This window comes from Ovis aries, chromosome 19 (genome assembly GCF_016772045.2).
Source record: "Ovis aries strain OAR_USU_Benz2616 breed Rambouillet chromosome 19, ARS-UI_Ramb_v3.0, whole genome shotgun sequence".
NCBI classification, from domain to species: domain Eukaryota; kingdom Metazoa; phylum Chordata; class Mammalia; order Artiodactyla; family Bovidae; genus Ovis; species Ovis aries.
The window spans coordinates 30,132,132-30,144,860 of record NC_056072.1 but is presented as its reverse complement, the minus strand read 5'-3'; the positions used below and the strand labels follow the sequence as shown (position 1 = coordinate 30,144,860).

Here is a 12,729-nt window from a genome sequence, read left to right as displayed (position 1 = left end):
CCCCAGGCTGTCAAGAGATGGAAGAATTTATAAGAGTTCTAGATGAGTCCTCTCAGTGGTTGTTTCCCCCTGGAAGGAGGAGTAATAATAATTGTTACGGGCATAACAAGACAACCACAGTCACTACTATGATTTATTGAGGACTCCCCATCTTCTAGACTCTCTGTTTGTTCCAAGTGAATTGTATGCATTAACTTACTAATTTTCAACACCAGCCTTATGTGGTAGGTACTATCATACCATTTGCTGGTAAGAAAACTGAACCGCAGAAATGCTTACTAACTTGTCCAAGGTCACACGGCTCATAAGTGCCAAGGCTAGGGATATGAACCAGACGGATGGTGAGTTAGAATCTCAACTAGGCACAATGAAGCTGGTGCCTCCAAGCATTCGAATAGTAGGGGCTAGTATTATCTATCTTCATTGAAGGTTTAGGATGTGCTGGACATTGATGTGATGTGAATTATCGTCACAACATCCCTAAGTAGTTCATATTATCACCACCAAACCATTTTACAATAGTGCAAACTGAAGGTAAGAAACCTACCCCAAATCACGGAACACTAAGAGACCACACTGAGACCAATCTTATTCTGCCTGGTTTAGAGACCCAGCATGTCACTAATGAAATAATCTGGTTTTCCTGTTGGTGGAGTTGGGTCTTCCTCAACAGGAAGCTGAACAATGACTTAGGGCTCCACAGATATGATATACAGGAGATATCTTTAATTCTCCTTTTATTTGGTATTTCTGCCCAGCCAACAGTCTCCCTGCCCCAGCGCCATCCATTTCTTTAGGAACAAAGAGAAGAGAAAATTCATGCCTCTGGCAGATACTTTTGTCTGAAAAATATGGGATGTGACCAGAGTGAGGTAGACAGGCTGGCCATGTAAGATGAAGGACGGACAAATTAGAGGGGTGTGTGTGTGTGTGTGTGTGTGTGTGTGTGTGTGTGTGTGTAAGATGAAGAAGGGACAAATTAGAGGGGTGTGTGTGTAAAATGAAGGAGGGACAAATTAGAAGGGGTGTGTGTGTGGAGGGGGTGTGGGTGTGTGTGTGTGTATGGTTTCATAGAGTGGCTATAAAGTGTGGGGGGGTGGGGGGGTGGGGGGGTGGGTGCTGGGTGTGTCTGTGTGTGTGTGTGTGTGGTTTCATGGAGTGGCTATAAAGAATCAAGCTAAACAAGAAGAAACAAAGTCGTGGCCAAGTGGAGGATGGGGGAGAGTTCTAAATGTTCTGGCTGTTTCATGGGACTAGAGAAATTATCTGAGATGCCCTCTTACCAAAAACAGGAAATGGATGGATATCTTAACAGAGTACATGGTGACCCATGGCTCCTCCAGAACAGTGGGCCACAATGGGCAAATTACATTCAATTTCACACACATCCAAGGGCTCATTACCTGTGAAGATGAGCATTTGGCCAAAGACAAAGAGAGAGACCTTTCCTTGCACACAGGCACGGCAGCTAGGGTCTCTGTCTAAACTCTCCAGGACAAAGAATCAAATGAAGCCTTAAAGGCAACACTTTCTTTAGAAACAACCACTGGACTATCTGAATACTTAAACATTTGGAAAGCTTGGTATTCTAGCCATGGGTCTTCAAGTTTCCAATTTTTCTCCATGTCAGAATAGAGGGCAATATGTAACATACTCTCAACCCCAGAGTGGGCTTTTTAACTTCAGGGACATGGTGCCAGTTCATTTATGAAAGATACCCTCCTTGCTCTCAAGAGGCATAGCCTCAGAGATAAAACGTTAAGTGCTGAAGGACAGAATGGCAACTGCAGACCTATGCCTCTGGACCAGCAGAGTGGGGCTGAATACCGTCTCTGAGAATGAGAATAAGGCCTTACCTCTCTCTCACCCTTTCTGAGAATGAGAATAAGGCCTTACTCTCTCTCTCTCACCCTTCCTAAGGAGCTAGGCAAGTCGGTGCCAGAATGCCGTATGATTTCATTCTCTGTAATCCACATGGCACGTGGAATACCGACAGCAGCCCAGATTATCAGTAAGGTGATAACACTTGTATATTATACCTGCCTGGCACGATTTGAATGAGGCTCCCTCGGGCTGCCTAAGGTTTTGCTTCCTGTTTTCTGCACCTGCACCAATTTCTGAAGCAAATAAAAACATCGGACAAAACCATATTTTAGGAGCTTATTCAAAAGCGAAGCTACCAAACCAATGCAATCAACACAAACCCTAAAAGACAACAAGGTAATTAACCTGAGGTTCAGACTCACTCCACACAGGCAAAGTATGCCTCCTTCTGGTTTTTGTGATCTCTGCGAAGTTCCACATCTTTTATCCATCTTAGCTATCCAATGTGACTTTTAACCAATAAATGGAATCATCACAATCATAAGAGCTAACATGTATACAGCACCTTCCTATACCTGTCAGACACCATGCATCATATTCTATGTGGATTATCTCATTAATCTACAGAACAAACAGATGACGTAATTTCTGTTATTACATCCTCTCATACACACACACACACACTCACACACGTTTATGAATTAGAAAGGTTAATAGGCTCTAAGTCACCGAACAAGTGTTAAAAAACCTCTTTAAACCCAAGTCTGCCAAATTCCAGAGTCCCTGCCCTTAACCACCAGGCCACAGTGAGACCGACACCCATACGGGATTTGGATACAACTTTAGTCAGCACCACACACCTAGTCAGTATTAGAATTAATGACACTCTTATCACTAGAGTTAAATTACTTCTGCAGAGGTGTGTTTTTTTTTTTTTTTTTTTTTTTTTTTAGTATTTTAAGTGGGGCTTTATATTTCAGTGAACAGACTAACAATGCTTCTGGACAGTTCTGTGTCATTTTGGGAGGACAAACATTGATAATAGGGAAGGAAAGAAATCAAATCATCCAACAAGAGGCTAGGAGCTATGAACACCCATGTCTTTGTCATTCTGTCCCTGATGGACATTAGGGGTTTAAAAAAAAAAAGGAAAGAAATAGCAGCTTCCTAGACTTCAGACTGCCATTGAAAATCACTCAAAGGGAAGCATTCCCTGGAGATGCTAAGAATATAGCAGGCATTAAAACAATTCCCTATCCACACCTTTTTAACAGGAACTTACTACTAAGATATTTTGTTTTGTTTTTACCAATTCATAGTATAACATTCATTGTTTGAGCCTTCACCAAATACACATATTTGGGGTGGAGGGAGGCTATGTGGCCATGAGAAGCTAAACAGACTCAATAAGAAATTCAAATCAAGAATTGTTCAAGATGACACCTGCCTTCTGGCCTAATAGAAAAATCAATCTGTCAGGTTTTAATTAAGTGTTCAGGCTAGAAAGAAGAGGACACGGCTTATATACTTGGTATACTACCTAGAAGAGTACTGATAGTCAAAATGCAACTGAAAGCCCTATTTGTGGCAGGAATGGTAACTATGTCTGTAGGTGACTCGTTTGCTTCTGGGCAGCCATATATTTAGTAACTAGAAGGTGGAACTAGACGAATCCCAGAAGCTTAAAAATCCCATAGAGACCTCTGTGAATAATGACTCCCGGAAACTTAAAAGATGTTGTATCAGAACATCTACCTGAGAATGTGCACAGGTAAGCTGGGGGACACGGGGCCAGGAAGCAACACTTTTCTGCCAAGTAGTCATGCTGGGTCAACAAAGGAACAGAGGAAGGCTAACAAACAAGTGAATAAGTGAATGAGCAAACAGATGAACCCATGAGTTAATTCCATGATGGTCAGTGAAAAAGTTAGTTCTCTACTCTATTCTACACAGTCATTAAGGAATACAGAAGGACACCAACACCCACCCACATCCCCCATCAACCATGACAGACAGAGATCGTGAAAAATTCTGACCAAGCTAGTCTGCATACAGGGGTGGCTGAACAGAGGTGAAACAGCTCTGCCAACATGGTTCACAACCACTCTGGGCAATTAGTTGGCAAATGTGCAGCCCATCTTCCCAACTTGTTGAGCACACAGCCAGCTCATTCTCTAACCTCACTGGCTGCTGCTGCTGCTAAATCACTTCAGTTGTGTCCGACTCTGTGCGACCCCACAGACGGCAGCCCACCAGGCTCCTCCGTCCCTGGGATTCTCCAGGCAAAAACACTGGAGTGGGTTGCCATTTCCTTCTCCAATGCATGAAAGTGAAAAGGGAAAGTGAAGTCACTCAGTCGTGCCTGACTCTGAGTGACCCCATGGACTGCAGCCTACCAGGCTCCTCCGTCCCTGGGATTCTCCAGGCAAAAACACTGTAGTGGGTTGCCATTTCCTTCTCCAATGCATGAAAGTGAAAAGGGAAAGTGAAGTCACTCAGTCGTGTCTGACTCTGAGTGACCCCATGGACTGCAGCCTACCAGGCTCCTCTGTCCAAGGGATTTTCCAGGCAAGAGTACTGGAGTGGGGTGCCATTGCCTTCTCCGAACCTCACTGGCAGAGGCGGGGAAACACGACATGGACCAGGGCACATGGATTGTCGTTCAGTCCCCAGGTCATGTCTGACTCTTCGCAACCCCATGGACTGCAGCATGCCAGGCTTCCCTGTCCCTCACCATGAGGGAACCCCTGTGGGAACCTTCTGAGGCTCCCCTAGGAACTAAACACCAGACACCTTGCCAGGGAAAAATAATAGAGACAGACTACGTAAACACATTCAAATCCCAAACCTGCCTATAAAAACCCTCGTGTAGTCTAATGTTTGACCCAAGTAAAGTATCACTTCCAGCACCTGTAGTGTGAAAATTAAGGCTGTGGGAAAAGGCAAAGGCAATTCAACAGGCAATCTGAGAAAAAGCCTCATAGGAAGGCTGTGATGTCCACAGCCTTGGACTATCAAGGGGGCAGGAGCCCAACAGGGGAGCACTCGTGGGAACTTAATTTTCCCTCCCTTGCCTCATTCCATACCACACCTGCAGGTGGGCAAGCCGATGCTCTTCTTTATGGAAAAAATCCCTGAGCCAGCAATTGCTTCCGAATGAGCATCCTCTCAAAGGCGGTGGACAAACACTGGCAGCCCTTGGCTTTCTAAGAAGGCTGCAGCGACACCCCCAGCCTGACTCCCCAGGTCCTCCTAACACACATCAAACCTTCCCCAGTAAAACACGTGCACATCATCTCCCTGGGCTCCCAGAGACAGCCTCTGTGTTGGCTCCAACAACATCCTCTCAGCATCCGCAGCCCCCTCGAACCACCAAGCTATTGTGCCCAAAGAAAGAGGGAAGGACGGCAGAGGCTGGTGGGAACAGATACACGCGGAAAACTGGAAGAAGCAGGAAAGCACGGGAGGTAAGGTTTTAAATCTCCTCAGCTTTTATTTATCTTAGCTTTTAAAGGAAGGAGTGAACTTCCAAGACCAAGTTCTAATAAATTCAGATACGAGGAATCACTCTTATTAATAATAAATCATTAACCAAAAATCAAGTGTTTATGAGAAGCCAAAAGCTCTGTTAAGTGCTTTACATGTGTTTGCTGATTTACACTTCCTATCAATCCAAACCCCAGCACCACCAACACCGCCAAGATATACTGATTCCCAAAGACTCAGTTACTCACTCAGTATGCTGAAGCTACCAAGGGGCAGAGGACCTACGCATATTTCAGTAGAGAACAAAAACCACTCAATCCAAGGTAAGACATTCCAGATTCATCCAATTATGTTGAAATCTACAACTTAGTAAAAGAGAAAAGAAAAATGCTTTCTTCCCCAACCCTGCTGAACTTGAACCACCTTAAAGAAGTTCATTTAATCTTCATCAGTAAGGATGTCCCAACCAACACAGAAGTACAACAGGCCACAAAATGAATTTTGCATTTTGTGTGGTGCGAACCAACCACATCTCTCTGTGACATGGGGCCTGGTTTGCTGCAATTCCTGAAGACAGTCAGTCAACCAATGCCCTTCCAGACAGAATCTGCTTATTTAATAATTAACATTTTGGGATAAAAAGAGGAAAAGAGCAAAATCTCTTTTGTGAGGCTGCTTTCAGATTTTAAGTCCAGTAGGCTCTCCTAGGATGAAGCCAAGGACAGGTGACAATGAAGAGCTATGAAAGTGACAGGGACCAAAGATACAGTCAAAATGACAAGCCTCTAGGAGAACAGCTAGAGAAGAAAAACAGAAAGCAAGAAAAGAAAAGGCCAGCAGCAACAGGACTGGCTTCCCTCACAGGACCTTGCAAAATGCCCACACAGAACACCTCGTCCACAGGATCATCAATATTTTGCACTCAATGGATCTTAAAACCCAGGGAAGAGTAATGTGCTTTAACAGGGATTCCCAGCCCAATCTGGGTTCACTAATATAGAGAAAGCTAAGACTGCTGATTGAGTGCCACAAGAGGGGCTCAGCCTGCCACACCTGCCTCCTATGTTGCAGGAGAGGAAGCCTTGGTGCAAAAAAGCAAAGCCCTTCAAGACAGTGCATGAATATCAAACAAGGCCCCTTGCTCCAAAGGGCCCAAACTTTGTTGAAAGCTTTGCTGTTACCATCTTGAAATTCTTAATGTTTCACAAGGAACTCCGCACTGTAAGTTTGCACTGGGCACCACAAATTGTGCAGCTGGTCTACCCTCACTTTTTGTTTGTTCTGTGAATTTTCAAAGGTCTCTTGAGACTTCAATTTTACTTGTACTTTTTTATAGATTATGTTTCCTGGGCCATTTATACTTCAGGTAACCTGGGTTGGTTGTCACAGATTCCCAAAAGTAGACATTTAATACACAGAGCAAGCATGTATTCACCACACCCCTAATTTATGCTCCAAACTGCAAACCAAAACGTGCTCAGTACAACCATCAGAGTCCATGAAAAAGAAAAGATATCACTAGTGGGTTTCAAGAAGAAATGATGAGACTTGTACATCTGTGACCTTGCAGGCTGGAGAAAATCTGAGCCACTGATTGAAAATCAATTTCAGATCCTCAACCTAACACTACTTCATTCACAATATACACCTCGAAAACATGCACACACACAAATGTATATACACACATGGCCCAACACAAGCATTCAGAGAAAAATCTTGCAGCTCCAGAGGCTTATAAAATATCCTTGGTATCATAGACGCTACAAACATCAGACACACAGGCTCGCTGTGATGGTGCTGTTCTCAAACGGGGTTTCTTTGCAGAGGAAGAAAATACAGATGCACACACTGGGAGACCAAGCACAGGCATACCTAAAAGGCATTTCAGGATCAGTTTCAGACTACCGAAATAAAGCAAGTCACATAAATTTTTCAGGCTCCCAGTGCCTATCAGTGGGATGTCTACACTAGACCGTAGTCTAGTGTGCAACAGCACTCCTGGTGTGAATCTGAACAAATGTACAGTGACATGTACCCACTATCATGGTATCATACAAAATATTTTTGCTATCCTAAAGTCCTCTGAGCTCTGCCTATTCATCTCTCCCTCTCCCGACGACCACTGATATCTGTATTATCTCCACAGCTTTGCCTTTTTCAGAATGTCATGTAGCTGCTATCACATGGTATATAGTCTTTTCAAACTGGCTTATCCCAGGTGGCTCAGTGGGTAAAAAAATCCGCCTGCAATGCACGAGACACAGGTTCAATACCTGAGTCAGGAAGATCCCCTGGAGGAAAGCATGGCAACCCACTCCAGTATTCTTGCCTGGAGAATTCCAAGGAGAGAGCAGCCTGACAGACTACAGTCCACAGGGTCACAGAAGTCAGAAAGGACTGAAGCAACTGAGCACTCTCACACACATATATTTCACTTAGTAATATGCATTTAAGATTCTTTCACATCTTTTTGTGGCTTACCAGTTCATTTCTTTTTAGTGCTGAATAGTATTCCATTGTCTGAATATACCATAGTTATTATTTATCCATTCACGTACTGAAGGACATCTTCGTGGCTTCCAAGTTTTAGCAATGATGAACAAAGCTGCTATAAAGATTTGCCCACAGATTTTTAAGTTTTTAAATTGCTCCAAGAAAATATTAAGGAGTGTGACTGCTGGATCATAGAGTAAGTTCAGTTTTATAAGAATCCAACAAATTGTGTTCCAAAGTGATTGTACTATTTTGCATTCCCACAAGCAATGAAAGAGTTTATTTCTAAAAACACGGTTTCTGAACTATTCATCCTAAGACTCTCCCCAACCCAGTGACTCAGGTTCTTTCACACGGCACAATGGAAGTTCAAGAGACACATTCCATCCTTTTAAGCCTCTACTCAGCCTTCTAACACAGAGTCCTTGGTCAGACTTCTTGGATTTCCCCATTCTGAAGGCAAAGCTGTGCAGTGAGCCAGGCTCTGTGACCACCCATGATCTGAATTACGCACAGGTGTTCAAAAATAGAAAAGAGATCCAGCATAATTAAGAGCATTAAGCAATCATCTCAGCCCAAGGAGGCAGTTGAAGAAAAAAAAGAAGAGTTTGGGCAGTGCTTTGAGAAATAAATTCCACAGCCTTTCACCAAGTTGAAATCTTGGCTTTGGACACAAATAAAAATGAGCCTGGCCTGATCTACGCTCCCAGTGGATTTCTGCCAGATCACAAAAGTTGACCCAATTGGCCTGGTTTTCCACCAAGGCCACCGCTGGAAAGGCAGATGGTATGGCTGGTGAGAACCAATCATGGACGGACAGGCCAGCAGAGAGAAAAATGGCAGAATGATGGCTGGCCAAGAGAGAGTCGGGGGCGGGTCTCTGCTACCAAGAGATCCATCTTTACACTGCAATTTTTGAAAAATAACATTATGCTTAGCCTTCGATCTGATTGCCTTCTTTTATAGACTTCCATCCCCCTTTCCTTACATCCTATAAAACACAGCTAACTACTCTTTCATTTTCTCTCTTATCACTTGGTACTGCTATACAGTAGTGAAAGGACTGCTGACTCTATCCAGAGAATCATATGTTTTAGGCATAAGTGCGTTAGAAACTTGCAACAAAGGAAACAGCACCTAGGTTTTTCCCTAAGATTTCAGGAACCTGGAAAAAGATGCTATGTTATAAGGATGACTTCTCCTTAAATAAACCGTTACCAAGTATAACATTATTTGTCATGAGAAACCAAAAAAAAAAAAAATTTAAATTAAAGCCATTGTTTAATGGACAACACTGGCTCTAATGGGCCCTGTATAACACACACCCGTCTATTAAAAAGAGCGCTGTCCAAACATTCCCCCTTTGTTATATTTTTCTCCATTCCTGAGGGAAACACTATCTACCTTTACACTCATTTTGTTTAACATCCCCAGTCATTTATGCTATTTACTGAGTATCTGATATTCCTAATAAAATGTCAGTACAAATATCCAAGTTGCCTAGGAGGAAAAAGAAAGTTTTCCACCCTTCCCTGGATGGTCAAGGTAAACATTTCTATGGCCTGAGTCAGTCAGCCACACTGACACAAACGCCTTTTATCTTTCCTCTGAAATTACAAAAGATCATCATTTTACTCTGCCATGAACCTAACTAAATCGATACTCTGTACACATCAAAATTAAATATGTTCTCTCTGCTCAAACTGAACAGTGTATTATTTATCACTAATATTTAATGACAAAAAAACCTGATAACTCTCGCTGATTATACCACTGATTCCATCTAGTTCCACATCATCGATTCTTTTGGTCATTAGCATAATCACAGAGAACCAGCTCCGGCTTAGGCAGCAAGTTTGATAACAGAGCTCAAAGGAGACACACACTACTTCAAAAACATGTTCCAATTCTCATCTGAGTATATCTTTATTTGTGTGGCTTTCATACCATTAAAGATGCTAGTCCTTGAAAATATGAAGAAATCACTCTGTACACTGAAGAACAAGGTGCCTGTATCATACATACCAAGGATACAGAAGTATAAAGTAGCTGTTAATTAAACATCACTTTTTAACTTGCTACTCCACATATGTAACTGTTAAGTTCTAAGCCAAGTCTTTAAATACCTCATCTGCTTTCCCCTCTCCCCCTACTCACATATAAGAGATTAGCCACTTGATATATAATTTTTTTAAATCGAATTCTCTGGTAATGTTTGCCTTTAAAATGTTTCCCTTTACCCATAAAACAAACAAATAAATAGCAGCAAGAAAAACAAAAAACCACTGGCAAATGAACACATTATGAAGACAGGACCAAGACTGACAGTTTCAAATCCATCCTATGTTTTCAATGTATGGGACTACAGAATGCTGCTGGGTTTTAAATTCACGTGTAAAAAGCTTGTCTTAATACTCAGCACTTTAAAATGTTCACATGGAAAAATGAATAAACTACAGCCACCTGTATTCACATGGATGAATTTTACCAGTGTTAAACAAAAAAAAAAAAAAAATCAACTTACCAAAGAACACGTATAGGAGGATGCTGTCAATACATACCTTGAATATGCAAAAGAAAACCCTCTATTTGGGGGAATACATGCCTATGTATTAAAAGTATAATGAAAGCCATGGGACAGAAAAAGTCAACTGAGAGCAGAGCTCACCTCCAGAGGCGAAGGACAGAAGAGTAAGAACACGCCAGGAACCCTTCCAACCAGGATCATGTTCTTTTTGAAGCTGAGCTGCACGTACATGGGGGCCCACTGAATTATCTTCTGAATGACATCTTTTTGGTGTCTTACACATTTCAAAACAAAAATTGAAATCTGTAAGCATATAGTTTTAAGAGAAATCGCTTTGTAAGTATCTGCCAGACTGCTTTCCTGAAAAGTTGCTCTCAACTCAAAGATCAAAGTGCTTGAAGCCAAAGCGCTGCATTTTATTCCACAATCAGGGCACTTGTTAGAACACTACAACCCCAATATAAAATCCACTTGTACCATTTTCAAAAGCGCTTACCACTACTGTAAAGAAGTCTCCCACCTAGGGACTCTGCCATGGGGAAGTACTCTCTGACACAGAGATGATTTCTGTAGCTAGCAAAAGCCACTGTCCTCCTTCTTAATTAAAAAAATATATACATAGAAATGACATCTCTAAGTATCTTTTAAATTTTGAGTTGATACAAATACACGCATAGAAAGAGTAAGCTAGAATCACATCTCACGTATGATTTGGGAACACAAGGGTCTAAGGTAAATTTTTTGTCAGATGGGGAGTTGATCCCCCCGCCCTATCCACATTGCCATCCCCATCCCCAAATATTTAAGACTTGTGCTACCACTGCCTTCAGGACACAGAAGGGAGAAGCACCCCAGTCAGCGGGCAGGATGACTTGCTCCTACAAGTATAAGAATTTGTTGTAAGCTTTACCCAAGTTACTACGGTGAGTTTACTGTCAACAGGCATCACACTGCAACAAAAGCCACGATTTAGAAAATAAGATGAACACACTGAAGTGACTGAACCCTTCCTAAGCCCAGAGAAGGCAGGCAAAACAGCAGGTCTGCAACAACATGCCTGATGAAGCCCATCAGAGAAAACCCAAGGCTGAACCATTTCCATTTTAATAGACTACCTTCTCGATAATTATTGGCAGCTGCACATGGACAGCGATATTCTCTCAAGAGGCCTCACCTGACCCCCGGCACCCCCTTTTCAAGATTCAACTAGCTTCCTTTCAAATAATTAAACGCAGCAAACTTCCTATTAGAAAATTTCTAGAATACATCATTAAAAAGGGTCTGTCATTGATTCCCTTATAGACAAATCAGCTAATTACTTAACTTTCTTAAAGAAATGATAAACATCCTTTCAATAAACAAGGCGCAGGGATTTAACATCATGCTGTAGATTTCACCCACTGGTAGCCATAACAGTGAGACCTTATAGCCTCAACGATGCACCTATTTTTTTCAACCAGTCCCGTTTTTCATCTTTTTATAGAAATCCTCTATTCACGGCTAGAGACACTCTAGATTGAAAACTTGGCCCATCAGAGATTGTTTTTTAAGCCCTTCAGGGTCTGAACAGAAATAAAAGAACTTTGTATTACAGGAATATTTCAAATGCCACACAAACCCAGAGTCAAAGCAACTGTGAAGTTCTAAACACAAAAACAATTGCCAACTTTTTTGTATCCATTAAAATCAAGCCACACCCAAAGTCAAATGGAATTTTTTTTTTTTTAAGGTGAGGGCATTTTGGACCAACACTTTATTGCTGGGTAACTTCAAAAGGCACATTACTAATACAGATGAAAAATCTCTATACAACTTTTATTTAAATAACTCTTTTGATCTTACTGGAGAGATCTTTAGCTGAAGCCCTGAATATTTAAACAAGCCTCCTTAGCATTTTATCTTCCTTTATCTCATAATCTTGGAGGATGCATTCGTCTTAGGATTCTGCTTGCTTTATTTGTGTGGCACTCTTGGCGAGGTTACTTCCATCAATATTCCTGCAGGCCCTATCACATACAATGAGAGAATTTCCCAAGATGCCTAGGGAAATCAACATACTTATGCCAGCAGAATTAATCTAGTGGGTAAACAGTTCAGATTTTTAAATTAAGACAAAATACGCAGAGAAAAAAATTACAGCAAGCGATTTGACACTAATTGGTAGCTACAACGTGACAACGCCCATTGGAAACATGGGCGCAAGCAAGGCGTTATTTGAAAAGAAATGTCTGGTAGTGAAAATGACTGGTGTTCCACATTGTTCCTACCACTCGGCTGAACTGTGAGGCTCTGGTTCTGCCTCTGTTTCTCTGAGTATCTAATGTTTCTTTTGGTGCTAGACTCTGAGAAGGGAACTCGTATTCCTTTCTTAAGTTTCCTGAAGTCCAAACAGTCAGGTT

At 42.0% G+C, this 12,729-nt stretch overlaps 1 protein-coding gene across 22 annotated transcripts in view; it reads right to left on the bottom strand.

The window, feature by feature from the left end:
• The window catches only part of FOXP1 (forkhead box P1), a 624,022-nt gene that overhangs the window by 602,444 nt on the left and 8,849 nt on the right, over positions 1 to 12,729 (bottom strand). The window lies entirely within an intron of this gene.